We start from the raw sequence: 15682 nt of genomic DNA on the forward strand, positions 1-15682 counted from the left end.
TTTTTTTTTTTTTTTTTTTTTTTTTTTTTTTTTTTTTTTTTTTTTTTTTTTTTTTGGTTTTAGAAAGGAATTTAAATTTAGTTTGAAATTACTAACAGTAGTGCTATGGATGACCTTATACACATTATAAATGAAAGTAGGGACCAATCTATTGATTTATTAAGCCTCTGAGAAGTTATTTGTTAACAGATTTGCTTTAGATGTATTCTGTCTCTTGATGCATTCTGAACTAGATTCTTTCTAGAACATGAATACTTTGCGTTTAGCCTTTTACAGACATATGTCTCCATACATTGATCTGCCTCCGGGCACATCAGTACAATCTTTTGCCTGGAAGGCAGCCATATTGACTACTACTGCTGGGAATAGCAAAGTAGGAACTTTTATATTATTTGTGGACAAGCTGTTCTGGTCATGTGCCTGCAGGCTTAAGCTGTCTGTAAAGTACTTATGTATCAGCTACTCTGGGAAGACTTTTTAATGGTCAAACTGTATTTCCTTGTATGTAGCTTCAGAATTCTACCCAATAACTCTGAGCTGATCTTTCACAGTAGAAAATTTGATGGACTGCCTTCCAAGAACAGTAAAATTTTAAGATTACCTCAACATTTCGTAAGAAAACATCCCAGTATACTGTATACTAAATACAACATCCTTATATACTAAATACAAGTTTACAGGGAATTACTCAGGGTGCAGTCAAGGAGTACAAGTATATATAGCACAAAAGTGTATCAAGGTTTATGTTAGGACAGTACATTTGGATCACTGACTTCTCTTCTACTTATGCTCTGCATCCTTAGAGCAAAAGTCAGCTTGTCACTTTGGGAATATACATTTGTATTTTGAACAATCCATTAGATTGCCACAAAACACTAACTTTGTTTTCTGTCTCCCCATCCCCACTGCCCCCACCAGGCAGATCAGCACATATGGGCTACATCTTTTAGGTTTTCTGTAACTCAGAGGGTCACAGCCTTACGAAGAAGGACTAGGGTCATTATCATAGAATCACAGAATATACTGAGTTGGAAGGGACCCATCAGGATCATCGAGTCCAACTCCTGTCTCTGTACAAGACCATCCCCAAGAGCCACACCATGTGCCTGAGAGAATCATCCAAATGCTTTTTGAACTCTGTCAGGCTTGGTGCTGTGACCACTTCTCTGTGGAGCCTGTTCCAGTGCCCAAACACCCTCTGGGTGAAGAACCTTTTCCTAATATCCAACCTAAACCTGCCCTGACACAACTTCAGGTCATTCTCTCAGGTCCTGTCACTGGTCACCAGACAGAATAGATCAGTGCCTGCCCCTCCTCTTCCCCTCACGAGGAGATTGTAGACTGCAATGTCTCCCCTCAGTCTCCTCTTCTCTGGGCTGAACAAACCAAGTGACCTCAGCTACTCCTCATATGGCTTCCCCTCGAGGCCCTTCATCATCTTTGTTGCCCTCCTTTGGATGATCTCTAATAGTTTAACATCTTTCTTATATTGTGGTGACCAAAACTTCACACAATATTTAAGGGGAGGCCACAACAGTGCAGAGCAGAGCGGGACAATCCCCTCTCTTGACCAATTGGTGATGCTTTGCCTGATGCCCCCAGGACACAGTTGGTCCTCCTGGCTGCCAGGGCACTGCTGACTTAGATTCAACTTGCCTTTGACCAGGACCCCTAGGTCTCTTTCCATGGTACTTCCTTTCCCAGTCTGTATGGACATCCAGGGTAGCCCCATTCCAGGTGCAGAATCTGGCACTTTCCCTTGTTAAACCTCGCATGGTTGGTGATTGTCCAGTGGTCTAATTTGTTGAGGTTTCACTGCAGGGTGTCCCTGCCTTTGAGGGAGTCAACAGCTCCTCCCAACTTTGTGTCATCTGCAAACTTGCTTAGTATCCCTTCCAGTCCTGCATCCAAGCCATTTATGTGGATGTTAAAGAACACAAGGCCCAAGATGGAGCCCTGCAGAACTCCACTAGTGACAGGTCGCCAGTCTGATGTTATCCCATTCACTATTATCTCTGTGCTCAGTCCATGAGCCAATTGCTCACCCACCACATGATGTGTTTATCCAGCTATGTGCTGGACATTTTGTCCAGAAGGATCCTGTGAAAGACAATATAGAAAACTACTGAAATCCAAAAATTTGACTGGCTTCTCTTGATCAACTGGGTGGCTTACCTTTTTGTACAAGGAAACTGGGTTTGATAAGCAGGACTTTCCTCTCATGAAGCTGTGCTGGCTGTGATCAGTGACTGTCTTTCAGCTGTTGTTCAATATGTCCCAGAATAATCTTCTCCATAACTTTATCAGGCACTGCAGTGAGACTGGTAGGCCTGTAGTTTCCAGGGTCCTTGTTCTTGCCCTTTTGGAAAACTGAGAAACTTTTTGCAAGCTTTCAGTCAGCTGGGACCTCCCCAGATTCCAAAGATGGTTTGAAAAACATCAGGAGAGATTTTGCAGTGACATCAGCCAGTTCTGTGAGGATTCTGGAATGAATCACATCAGGCCCCATAGATTTGTAGGGATCCAGCTGGAGCAGCATATCCTGCACAGTTTCAACTGGGAGTTGATCATCCTCACAGTCATGGTCCTCCAGCTCAGGGCACTGAGGGTATCTTGGTCTGTCATCCACGTTGAAGATAGAGGCAAAGAAAAAGTTAGTACCTCTGTCTTATCTCTGTCCCTGTTTGTGAGGTGACCACCCTCAAACGGTAACTTTAGTCTATGATAGATTTGCACTATGACATTCACGTTATTTGTATGCCCATTGATTCTTATCCAGGGACTCTCAACTGTGCCATTACCAACTAGGATCTCCATACATTCTAAGCCTTCTGTTACACACAATGCCATCCCTCTGCCTCTTCTGCCCTGCCTGTCCCTCCTGAAGAGCCTGTAACCATCCAACATGGCACTCCAGTCACAAGTGTCATCCCACCAGGTTTGACTTATGCTGGTCATGTCAAATCTCTGGGACTGGGCCAAAGCTTCAAGCTCCTCTTGTCTGTTCTTCATGTTGTGTGCATTGGTGTAGAAACATTTCAGGTGTAGTACATTATATTTAGTTACTGTAATTCTAATTTTATTATCATGAGGAAGGAAATTATTTGATATATAGGCAGCCTTGCTTTCTTTCAGACACATGGATCAGGAAAAATGATGTGACTGTGATGCTAGACTTTTGGTCTAATTAGTGTTTATGAACTCTCTGAAAGCAGGGAAGAGGTGCTGAAAACCTAGAAATTTACCCTGTCAGACACAGAGAAAATCTATTGTTCTGTTTCTTTGCATTTCAGCTGCATTAATGAAAGCAGTAATAGTTGCAGACCCCATACCATTTTAGTCATGATTTTTCCTCTCACAAAAGAAAATCAGAAAACTGCTGAGTATCAGAAATATTAATGGTTGTTAGAAAAATGTAATAAAGGGCTTCTCTTCTAAAGCATTGCCTGCCTTTTATGTCATTTTTCATGAATGACTAACGCATTCCAAGGAGAGTAGCTCTGATATTCAAGGAAGCCATGATAAGCAGCAGGAAAAAGCGTGCAAGGAAAGGAGTTTTTCACAGGACTCAAATACCAGGGCTGTGTGCAATATATGAGTTGTACAAAACTGAAAAGGAATTATTTTTCATGAATGTTTAGAGGAGCACATCATTTGGAAAGAGAGGTGGGTCATAATTTTACAGTGGTTGAAATATCTGAGCGCCAGTGTGGCATGGGGATGGATACAGGAAAGAAAAGTAGAAATAGACCAGACAACAACAGACAAGACTAGAATTTGGTAACAAGCAAAATACACAAAGGCATTCTTATGTGAACTCTTTTGATGGCACTTACTATTTAAGCTATTAACAAAATTACGTCATTTTTACACCATATTTAACAACATTTTAGAATTTAGAAATTACAACAGAAGACATGAGCATCAATAATTAAAACATAAAATAAAGTGTTAAAAGAAGGTGTACTTTATGTTTCAGTAGCTAGCCAATTGTTGAACTTTATTTGTTTAATTACACTGTAAATCACTAAATATGTTCCAAAAAAATACTGCCCTTATTCATTACTGTGAAATATCTGGGAAATAATATTGAAATAAGCAGCTAATTTTGTATTATTGATTGTTTGTCTTCCTTCTCATATATCAGATGGGTCATAATTTTTATTATAAATAATTGTAGATTAAAATGTAAAAAACAAACTCAACCAAACACCCCCTTAAAATGAAATGGAAAAAAAATGCCATGTTTGCTCTCAACCTTTATTTTTTAAAAATACCTAGAATTAAAATCTCAGTTCCATGAAATAACCATTCTTACATTTTTTCCATTTAATTCCTAATCTAAACTCATTAAAAGTGATCTGGGTATCTAGATATCTGGAATCTATTAATTTATACCATTATGATTGTTATCATGTCAAACTGATAATGTGAAGAATACTTAAAAATCACAGTTTACAGTGAACCTTTTTTCTGATTAATAAGAATAATCTTTGTTCCAGTTTATTAGAAGCATTAAAATACATATTTTCCTTCAGCATACTGTCAAGGAAGGATATTACAAATATACATAATGCTTAAGTTTGCACATTTTGGCAGATTCATATTAATACAAGGAAGGAATGTTCTTGCATGTCTTCAAAAATGACACTTTCCAGCTAGATAATACTAAAGGTTAAAAAATTATATGAAAGACATAAGAACATTTTAACAAACATTATGCAAAGTTGTCTAATGTTATTCCTGTAAGCTTTCAGATGTATTTTCTTCAGTCCTCTTTTGCTCTTTCTTTAATCCTGTTTCCTCCAACACATTTAAGTGATAGTTTATCAAAAAATAAAGTTTAAAGTTGAAGGATTCAAATCTGTAAACAACTAATCTGTAGACAGTCTTGAAGGGTAAGATTAGACATTAGAAGATTACCAACTGTCAGGATACTATTGTCCGTACAGGGTGCAACATAAGGATTGTGTGATACATTGAAATCCCAGTTTATTCATTAAAGAAGGAATTATATGACAGAACATTCAGTACTCAGTTCATATATAAAACTAAATGGCTTCCTGTCCTGTCTAGTTCAGGAATGCTCAAATGTAAGAAATAAATGCTAAAGTCATCTTCAGCAGGAAACTCTTTTAATAATAATAAGAAAATTTAGATTCAGTGCTGAAAAATTTTGTTGGGTTTAAAAATTACAACTCCAGTCAAGAAATAAAGGTCTTTACAGCATGACACAAATCTACTAAAATCACTGAAATCCCTTGAGTAAGGCTATTAGAACTGAACTCTACCATCAGACATAACCTGAAATAGAGTGGCAAAAAAATAAATGGTGAAAGGAAAAAAAAAATCAATTTTAATTTAGATAGGACAAAAATATATGTAGCTTTAAGGAACAAAAATTATGTCCTGGTGTATTCATCAGTCCTTTTGTTGAGGACTACATCTGGTGGAGATAGCTCTATTTTCAAGCTGCAGGTTGAGATACAGATTGAGCCCCAGATGGGAGACCAAGACAAGAGGTTGCAAACTGCCAACCCTTTGGATAACAAAAGAGGTCAAGCCAAGTGGATGAACACCGGGAGACACAGCAGGAGCAGAGGACTCAGAAGGAAGAGTGAGACTTGGAGGGTATAAAAGCCCACGTGTTCCTCTGCTGGGTCTCTCCTTGGAGGCACCAGCTCAGGCTGTTTCTGTGTTACTGCACCATGAATAAATTGCTTTAAGGAATGAGACATCTGAGACTTGTCTATTGGAAACCTGGGGTTGAACCAGCCAGGAAACCCAGTCTGACTGTGTGTGAGTGGGGTGTGCAGGGAGTCAAGCGGGGCCCACACTGGGTCACTGGAGCTGCTGTGAAGAGGTTTTGGTCACAGCAGTGAAAGTCTCTAGTGAGGAAAGTGTGACTAACAGAGAGTCTCGTGAATGGTCAGACTAGAAAGTTCCTTAACATTTTGAGTATATGTTGGAGTTTCTTATTTTCATGACTCTGTGTTTAAATAATGAAGGTGTAGCATCTATGTTGTATGTTGATTTCCACAACCATTATGGATTTTTTATTTTTTCAAAGCTGTCCATTTTGCCCTCACTGATCCTTTTTCCTCACAGAATAATTTGTATTGTGTACCACACTGCCCTCCTGATGGAATGGCTGACCAGTTTCTGTTAAGGTTTTATTTGTTTTCATTTTATACGGTTTTTGTGGTGGTGGTTTTGTTGTTGTTGTTGTTGTTGTTTTGGGAGGGAGGATTTTTGTTTTGAGTATTTTGTTGGTTAGTTGGTTGATTTTTGTTTTTTGATAGTGGATTTTTTACCACTATAGTAGTATAATCAATGGTAACCAGTAAACATAGATTCTAGATTGTGAGTCATTTCTTATCACCAAGGTCACAGTATGGTAGAAACTGCTGTGGCACTATTATATGCTGTTTAGAATCACAATTATGTCTATTAACTATATGAAACTAAACCCACTACATTATTAATACCAGTAAATACCACATATTGATGTCCAAATGGGTCTTTTCTGGTTATATATTACACATCCTCTCAAAGTTGTCACATGGATGATTTACTGCATAACACTAACAGCTGCTACTCCAATGATGTATACCAAGTGCCATCACTCTAGCTAAATATTTCATCATAGCAACAGAATTTGTGCTCAAATATTTCAACAGTATGGTTGTAAATATAATACACCTGCACAGACTGATCATTGTGAAATGTACTACAGAATTATTTACCCTGTATGTGCAAGAGAGAATGTGTGCATGAGCATGCACTCCTATAATCAAGCAGTTTTCTGTTTTCACAGTAAGCACATTGTTCTTGTTTATTAACAGTCTGATGCCAAGTTCTCTTAGGGTTAATACCTTTAACATAGCCAAAATCTCTTACCACATTCTTGCTCTGAATTTTATTGATTAGATGTCTCTATGACTTTGGAAAACCAGTTTTCTATATCTGCGGTCTCACTCCAGTACCATGGGTTATCCATTATCAGTGTTCCACTTCATCAATTGCCCTCTCTTCATTACTTCCTTTAACTTCCCTCTTATATCTCCAACTACTCTTTTTCTTAAGCTCTTTTCAGCCCAACAAGGTGTAAAATCTGAGTTTCACTATTTAGACCTATTCCTAATACTTAACAATATTCAATGACGTCCTAAGTAACTTGTGGTTTCAATCCAAATGAAAATGAGCAAGTGCCAAAAATCTCCCTTCCCCAAACGAAAACAATATAAAAAACCCCCCACAACTAAACAAACAAAAAACCAAACAAACCCAGAAGAAATGAGCTGAAACATGGTCACATTCCACAGTTTTATTTCCCTAGGTCAGGGAATTATTATTATTGTTATTGCCATTGTTATTGTTACTATTTGTTATTGTTATATTAAATCTAATGAATCCTTATTAAAAGAGGATAATCAAGCCAGTCCAGGATGCCATTGGTCTTCTCTGCAATCAGGACACACCTCTGGCTCATATTCAGCTTTCTGTCTACAACAAGCCTCAGGGATTTTCAGAACTGCTTCTCCCCAGCCAGTGCATCCTGGTCAGTCTTCTTGTCTGGCACTGGAAGTTGTTATTCCTTCCCAGGCAGAGGACTTGCCATTTTTCTCTCCTCTGACTTTGACACACAAGCTCTCAAGCAGTTTGTCATCATCCTACAGAGGAGCTCTACACATCCAACCTGCTCCTTCATTCTGAAAACATCTCTATATTAAATGCCTTTAAACTCTGGCGGATCTCATCTGTGCCTTCCCTTCTGCTCATTCACATCAAGATATTTCTAGTCCTTTTCAATATTCTGCTCTCCCTTCCCCTGAGGAAGAACACTGGAGAAATCTTCTTCAACTAAAAAATTAACTAGTCTAGCTTTTGTCACTCTTAACTGCATGCCTGCCAAATCACATTGTTGGCATTTTATTGCTTTGCTATATTTAGTTTATCAGAGAGCTCCACGTTCTTAGATCTTTTTCATTTACGATTTTTCTCTGCTTCAAAAAAATTGCCTTAGTATTCTTAATATATTTTAAGAAGCCTATAGTTGTCTTGCTTTCTATGATGTGTTATGAGTTCTCATTTCTTAAAGATAATGACATTGTAGCATCTAAATATCTGTATTATTATAGTGTATAGTCTTTTTTAATCTAAAAATTGTCTACAGGCTAATACAAGTAAATTTCCCCTATAATTATGTTTTATTATTAATTTGTTAGTAATAAATAGTACTCAAAGATATTTAAACTGTTCAAATTGTTGCCATCTATGGTAGGTAATTACTGTAGGCTGTATAGACCAGATTACTGGGTGTAACAGATCATATTCTGTCCTATCATCCCTTTTCATAATATAGATATATATATATAAAATATAGTTATATTTGGTTACACTGAGGCAGGATGCCTTGCAGCGGTTTCCCATTACATTTTTTTCAAAACGTCAAGTTTTTTTATGTTTTCTTTCAGTAGTTCAAAATACAAAATTAATGTGCAAAGCATTGGTTTATAATTTCTTTCCTTAAATAATTTATCAAGAATGTTGTTAAATATTAAGCATTTTTGCTCTCATTAACTTTTAAGAGTCTTCAGTTTTTTTACTGATGCTCACAAATCAGATCAGCATCTGAAAACATAAGCTTCTATTTGTATATGCCCTATGTTTCTGTAATTGCAATTTCTGTGACTTAAAGATTTGTATTTTTTATCTTTGGGAAATTCACTCATATTGGATAGTCAGCCTTTACCTTTAGACTCCTACAAACCCCTCCCAAATCATTAGTATTTCACTCTGTCTTCTTTTTCTTCACCGAACCATAAAATATTTCCTTTTGAGATATCTTAGCAGTCTCTTTTTTTGGTCTCTTTTTTATTTTCACATTCCTCAAGACATGACTGATTCTGTAAACATGTACTTTTCAATTCATTTTACAGACAGAAAGCTGTAGAATTGTATCCTTAAATAATCCCACTATTCATTTCCATGGTCTCTGGTGTCTCTTTTCAGTACATGCCTGAACTTGTCGCATAAGATATCAGGCAACCTCTTAAATCTCCATTGCAGACTTCTAAACCCTTACTTTCAGCTTAATATTCCTGTCTATATTTTAGCTTTTACAAAGGTTTTCAATTTTACCTGTGGCTCATCAGTTTCCCTTAACTCTCTGTCATAGCAAATATTTTTTTTAACAGTCTTCTAAGTCAGTGGTCTGAGTGTAAACATCCCCTGAGGTTCATCTTGTTCTTGATATTACTCTAATGTCAGAAACCAGTAAATGTGTGATTAAATTGCTTGATAGCAACAAACATCCTACCTTGTTTAGGATTTATGGTAAGCTCTAAGTTTATGAAACACATTTCTCTTTACAGCCATAACTTTGTATATGTTTAATTATTTTCCTTATTCTTCCTTTCATTATATTATAAAGACATTAATTATAATTGGCTTTTTATGTAAGTGCTGTAAATACTTCCACATTGCAGTCACCTGCAGTCATTTGAATTGCAGTGAGGCATACTACCTGGTATTTGTTAACTTTCTTCAAAAAATAATTTGTATTTCAACTTCTCTTCACAAAATACCTAATATTTCATTTTCTGTTCTTCGAGAAGAAGCATTTAAGGTCAATATTTTATCATTTTTCCCTGATCCTTAGATAGAGGATTTCTTCACTGATAGCATCAAAACCAGTAACTACTGATAATAGAGTATCATTTATCATGGACCTTAGTCCTATTTCATGCCTCACAGTCCTTTCTCTCCTATAAAACAGTATGAATTCACTAACTTAAAAGATCCACATCTCAGGTATCTTGTGAGTCTGTTATGTGTATGCAATGCTTCAAAAGCACATGGCAGGGTCCCAGTTCTATTTATGTTCTAAATATTCCATGTTCCAGCTCTGTGTCCTTTTTATATGTCTTCTAATCCTGCCCACCAGTTTAATATTGAGTTCAAGATCAACTTTTTAGAGGGCTTGCAGGACTTGAGATATTAAAGGAAAGGTGTAAACTTTTTTGCACTGAAGTGATTGTGCTTCACACCAGAACAGGTGCTTTATTCTTGATTTTTGTCCTGTCAGAGATATTTGGTTTTCTATGTGGGAATGCTTATTTCTGAGTCAAAGGAATTTGTATTTTTTGAAATTAAGTTTAAGTATACATTCAGAATATAGAGCTAATTCATTCACAGGCTAGAAGATTGCCTATTCATGCAGATCAGGAAACACATAAGACATTCTACTAATGTAAACTGCATCTCAAGCTACTTGGCCACTGCAGAACTGCAGCCACTTTAAGCTGAGTATGCAGGCTTGCCTGGGTGTTTCTTGAAGACTCTGAGCTGTAACATAGACTGAAATGTCAGGAAAAGATATGTTTGGATAATGGCACTGCAACATCTGAAAATGAAAAAGGAGGCAATCTTCTGAGATATTTGCGGATTTTGAGGACAAAACATCTCCAGACTGTGTGTATGTTCACCTCCAAAAGTCAGAACATTATTTTCACATGATAGGCAAAATTATTTGTGATAATAAGGATATCATAAACTCCAAAATATGCATAATTTAATTTAGTAGTAGATAAATATTTGAATACATAAGCAGAGTAAAAGGATGAAAATAAGCATACTGAGTATATTAAAAAAAAAAAAAACATAAACCAACTCAAAACCCCAACACTGGCTTTTGTTTGCTGGCTGTGAAATAATATTTCAACAAAAGATATAGCAGCTGGATCCCTACAAATGTATGAAACCTGATGGGATTCATTCCAGAATCCTCAAAGAGCTGGCTGATGTCATTGAAAAACCTCTCTCAATGACTTTTAATTGGTCTTTGGAATCTGGAGAGGTCCCAAGCTGACTGAAAGCTGGCAAATATTGTTCCAGTTTGCAAGAAGGACAGGAGGAGGGCCTTAGAAACTACAGGCCTGTCCACCTCACTGTAGTGCCTGGTAAATTAATGGAAAAGGTTATTCTGTGAGGTATTGAAAAACACCCAAAGAATAATAAAGTCATCGGTCAGAAGCAGCATGGCTTCATGAGAGGAAAGTCCTGCTTATTAAACCTGATTTCCTTCTATGACAAGGTAACCCATCTTGTTGCTCTAGGAAAACCAGGAGATGTAATCTTTTTGGACTTCAGCAAAACTTTTGATACTGTCTCTCACAGTATTGTTCTGGACAAAATATCTATCACATACCTGAATAACCATGTTACCCGATGTGTGAGCAACTGGCTCACAGGTAAGGCACAAAGGGTAACAGTGAATGGGGTAAAATCAGGCAGGTGTATAATCACTACTGGGGTTCCACAGGGCTCCATCTTAGGTCCTGTGCTCTTCAACATCTTCATTAACAACTTGGAGCAGGACTCAAAGGAATACTAAGTAAGTTTGATGACAACACTAAGTGGGAGGAGCTGTTGACTCAAAGGCAGAGATGCCCTACAGAGAGATCTCAACAAATGAGAGGACTGAGCAATCACCCACCATATGAAGTTCAACAAAGACAAATGCCAGATTCTGCGCCTGGGATGGGGCAACCCTGGATGTTTGCACAGGCTGGGGAGTAAGATACTGGAAAGCAGTGCCATGGAAAGGAACCTGGGGGTCCTAGCTAATGGCAAATTGAATCTTAGGCAGCAGTGTCCTGGTAACCAGGAGGGCCAGGAGGGCCAGATATGTCCTCGGGGGCATCAGGCAAAGCAGCGCCAGCTAGGTGAGGGAGGGGATTGTCCTGCGCTGCTCTGCACTGGTGCAGCCTCACCTTGAATATTGTGTGCAGTTTTGGGCACCATAATGTAAGAAAGATATTAAGCTGTTCAAGAACATCCAAAAGGGGTCCACGAGTATGGTGAAGGGTTTGAGGGGAAGCCACATGAGGAGCAGCTGAGGTCACTTGGTTCAGCCTGAAGAGAGACTGAGGGACCTCTTGGCAATCTACATCTTCCAAGGGGGTACCTGTCTCTTCACTCTTGTGCCAACTGCCAGGACCCAAGGAAATGGCATGAGCTGAGGCAGAGGTGGTTTAGTTTATGTACTGGGGAAAGGTTTTTCACCCAGAAGGTATTTGAGCACTGGGACAGGCTCCCCAGGGAAGTGGTCACAGCACCAAGCCTGTCTGAATTCAAGAAACATTTGGACAATGCTCTCAGGCCCATGGTGTGACTTTTTAGCTGTCCTGCACAGGTTTGGATGTTAGACTTGATGATCTGCATGAGTCCCCTCCAACTCAGCATGCTCTATCAGCCTGATATATTGAATTACAGATTCTGAAGCATGATTTTACTGAGAAGTTTTAAAGGATGTCAAGAGACACTTAATAGAGTTTGGGAGAGGGCAGCACATGAAAAAATATTTTCACTCATATGGCAGAAATAAATGGGAAAATATAATTCTGTATTGAATGAAAGAAGGATTTTTTTTTTTTGGCAATTCTGAGAAGAGATAGCAGTATTACTCCATGGTAGGGGTTTGGCATAAATAGGGTTTGCAAAATAAAAACAACCAACTCAGTAAGAGGCAAAAAAGCATACATCAGGAATTTAAAAATTAGATTCAAGCACTGGAGATATTTTTAATAATAATGAAAGTATCGCTTCAGAATCACTGTGGAAAATAGGTGATTTTAAGTGAATGGATTATTTATAATTCAATAAACCTAAGGGTAGATTCCACTTTACATAGAGTAAGTTCAAGGAAGTCTTTGAAATTGGTATCAAAGGGGAATTTAGAAGAGATATCTAAGAGAACAAAGAAGAAACCAGTGAAAAAAGTGATTATATTTTTAATAAAATTTGTTATAGAGTGTCATTTGATGATATAACCACAAATAATTATAAGCTTCAGGAAAGATCTTAAAACTGTTATATTAGACTATTGTATTTTATGTCATTAGTGATTTTTAGCATTTCAAGTATTCATTACAATCTATCCTGGTGCGTCCAATCAGAAATTATTGACACTAACTGAACCATTTTCACTTATATTTTTTTTGTCTGACTTAATATGAATTCAAGTCATTATAATGAAAAATTAGCATTACATACTACTCTTTTGAAATGGATTCTCCTATGTTATTAACAAGTACATTAGAGCAGTGTATAATGAACAAAAATCTAACAGACATATATTTGGGTTCATAATAACATCATTTCAGGAAGTATCTTATTAAGATGTGAGTTTATTAATGAAATTAACAATTTATTTTAAACCATTCCCATTTCAAACTGCAAGGCAGAAAAGAGTTATCATAAGAAAAATAGTAATGAATATTAACTTTTCTTCTTTTCAATCATATTGCAAATCTCCACAGGCAAGTGACTACTCATGGGTAATCAGATGAGGACAATCTGTTTTTTTAGTGCACATTTTTTAATGTATTTATTATTTTAAATAAATAAAATATAATAATATAATAATATCATTGAATATTTAATATATACATATAATTTTATATACATAATTACATATTTATTATATATGTTATATATATATAAATATAACTTTAATTTTATTTTATTTGTATAAATTGTTAAATATTTATGATATAGATATGGGAATTTCATATATTTAGCCTCATAGTACTCCTATAAGTTAACTATTCCTTTTAAAAATGGGACTTGATGCACAAGAAAGCTATATAACTTCCCATAGAAAAATTGTAAGAAAATGGACAGTTGAAGGCATATAGACCAAGTTCCAGAGAATTACTCAAACCATGGAACCATCCTTCTTTTCATACTAATTCAGAACATAGAGGACACATTTTCCCGGGGAAAACTGTTAGCAGAAAATATTTCATTCATAATAAGAAATTGACTAGTTAGTCCTCTGGAGATAAATAGTTCTCTCTTGTTCTATCTATATATGTGAATCAGAAATTCTGTCCACAGATCTGTTATTCTGCATCTTTCTCCAATAAAACTGCTTCCTTGCATGAATGAGGGCTGGAAACTCTGTTATTTTTTTGCTTCCCTTACTATTATTTATATCTTGACTTTGTCTATAGAAATAAGTTTAAAAAGTCAGCTTGATTCACTTTTGAACACTAAATCTTTTAAAATATGCTAATGGTAGCATTTAAGACATTAATAGATATGACCAGCATGGAGAGCAGATTCAATAAAAAACTACCTCTGCACTGTAGGAGCTCTGACAAAGGGCCCTAACAGTCATCAGAAGAGAATTATAACACAAAGAGGTACCCTCCACTATATACAGAGAGAGACAGAGAAATGTGCATTGTTTCCCCATCCATCCAGGGCTCTGAGTAAATAATTTCCACAACTGAAATGTTCTGTGCCAATTTTCTTTCCTTTTAGTCCCCATTGACTGCTAGCAATCAAACAAAGCTCAGCACTTCCTAGGTCTGGGAGGACACATGCTGAAGGCATCTGCACACTCTCCCCACTCCACTTTACTGACACACACTCTGCCTTAGCAGCTACGTACCATTTCTCAGTGAAATTCTTGTACTCTTGACAGCCTGAGGAAATCACAGCCTCATAGATTTTCAAGATATTTTTACTTTTTGCTGATGACCTGATCCTTTCTACATTTCCCCTCTCTCTTCTGTTCTTTGGCACAGTGGACAGGGTTTGAGAGAGATCTGAGAGACCAAAAAACTTGTATATCAAGACTGCTTGGGTCCTTTATTCCTAGAGTCTATTTTTTCATACATGACATGAATCTGTGGGAAAGTTGTTAGAGCTTGGATTTCCTCTTAGGGTCCAGTTTTTCCTTTGGCTCACAGCCACCAGAAAGCCTTGAGTCTCTGCTCCACTATATCTTGGCCTCTGAGTGATTCCAAAGCCCAAAGCTTAAGGGTCATCGACAAGACATTTACATCTAGTAATCAGATTAGAAATTTGTGCAAGCCCTGATGGTTTTGATATGAAGAAATGTAAAGAAATCAGCATACCATGTGCTGAAGAGATGATTGACTATAAAAACTCTATGTAATCTGTGAACGAAAGAATATTTTAAAATATTGAAGCCAATTACATATTGTTGACAGAAGGGACTAAAGTAATGTATAACTAAGTTGTTATTGTAAAAAGAATACAGAGAAAAGGAAGGGAGGAAAATATTCAGAAGAAACTGAAAAAAATCCTGGTTCTCCATGACTTGTCACATCCCATTTTAAGCCAGGCAAATAAGGGAGACTGTATTAGAACATAACAAGACAAATAGTTTTTACAATTCACCATCATGCAAAAAACCACGTAGTGGTCACACATCTTTAATATACAATGACGGGAGTTGTCTTATTAAATGCAATTGCACCTGTAAAAGGGAGAGAAGTCACAGACTTTAGACAGTAACGAGCTAAGCTTGCAGTCTGATCAGTTTGCATGCAAATGATCTCATCTGAATGAAATGAATGTTTGCATTTTAATGCTTTTGTGAAAGCACTAACATTCCCCTTGTTCTATCCTTGCTTTCTTGAATTTTCTTAGAAATAAGAAAAAAATTGCTTATCAAAACAATAAAGAGCATCTTGTACTGTGCCATCACATCAGTTTATGTTTGTTTCTAAGTAAAAACTTCTACTAAAGTTCATCAAAGACATGTCAGAATTTTTTTCTGTCTTATTAGTAATTTTAATGAGGTTTAAAAAGTTGAAACATATATTTGATTTAAAAGGTAGTCATGTGTTTGAAAAGGATA

The sequence above is a fragment of the Empidonax traillii genome, unplaced genomic scaffold (genome assembly GCF_003031625.1).
Source record: "Empidonax traillii isolate 1590-97213 ecotype Southwest subspecies unplaced genomic scaffold, ASM303162v1 scaffold551:size421405, whole genome shotgun sequence".
Taxonomy (NCBI): Eukaryota; Metazoa; Chordata; class Aves; order Passeriformes; family Tyrannidae; genus Empidonax; species Empidonax traillii.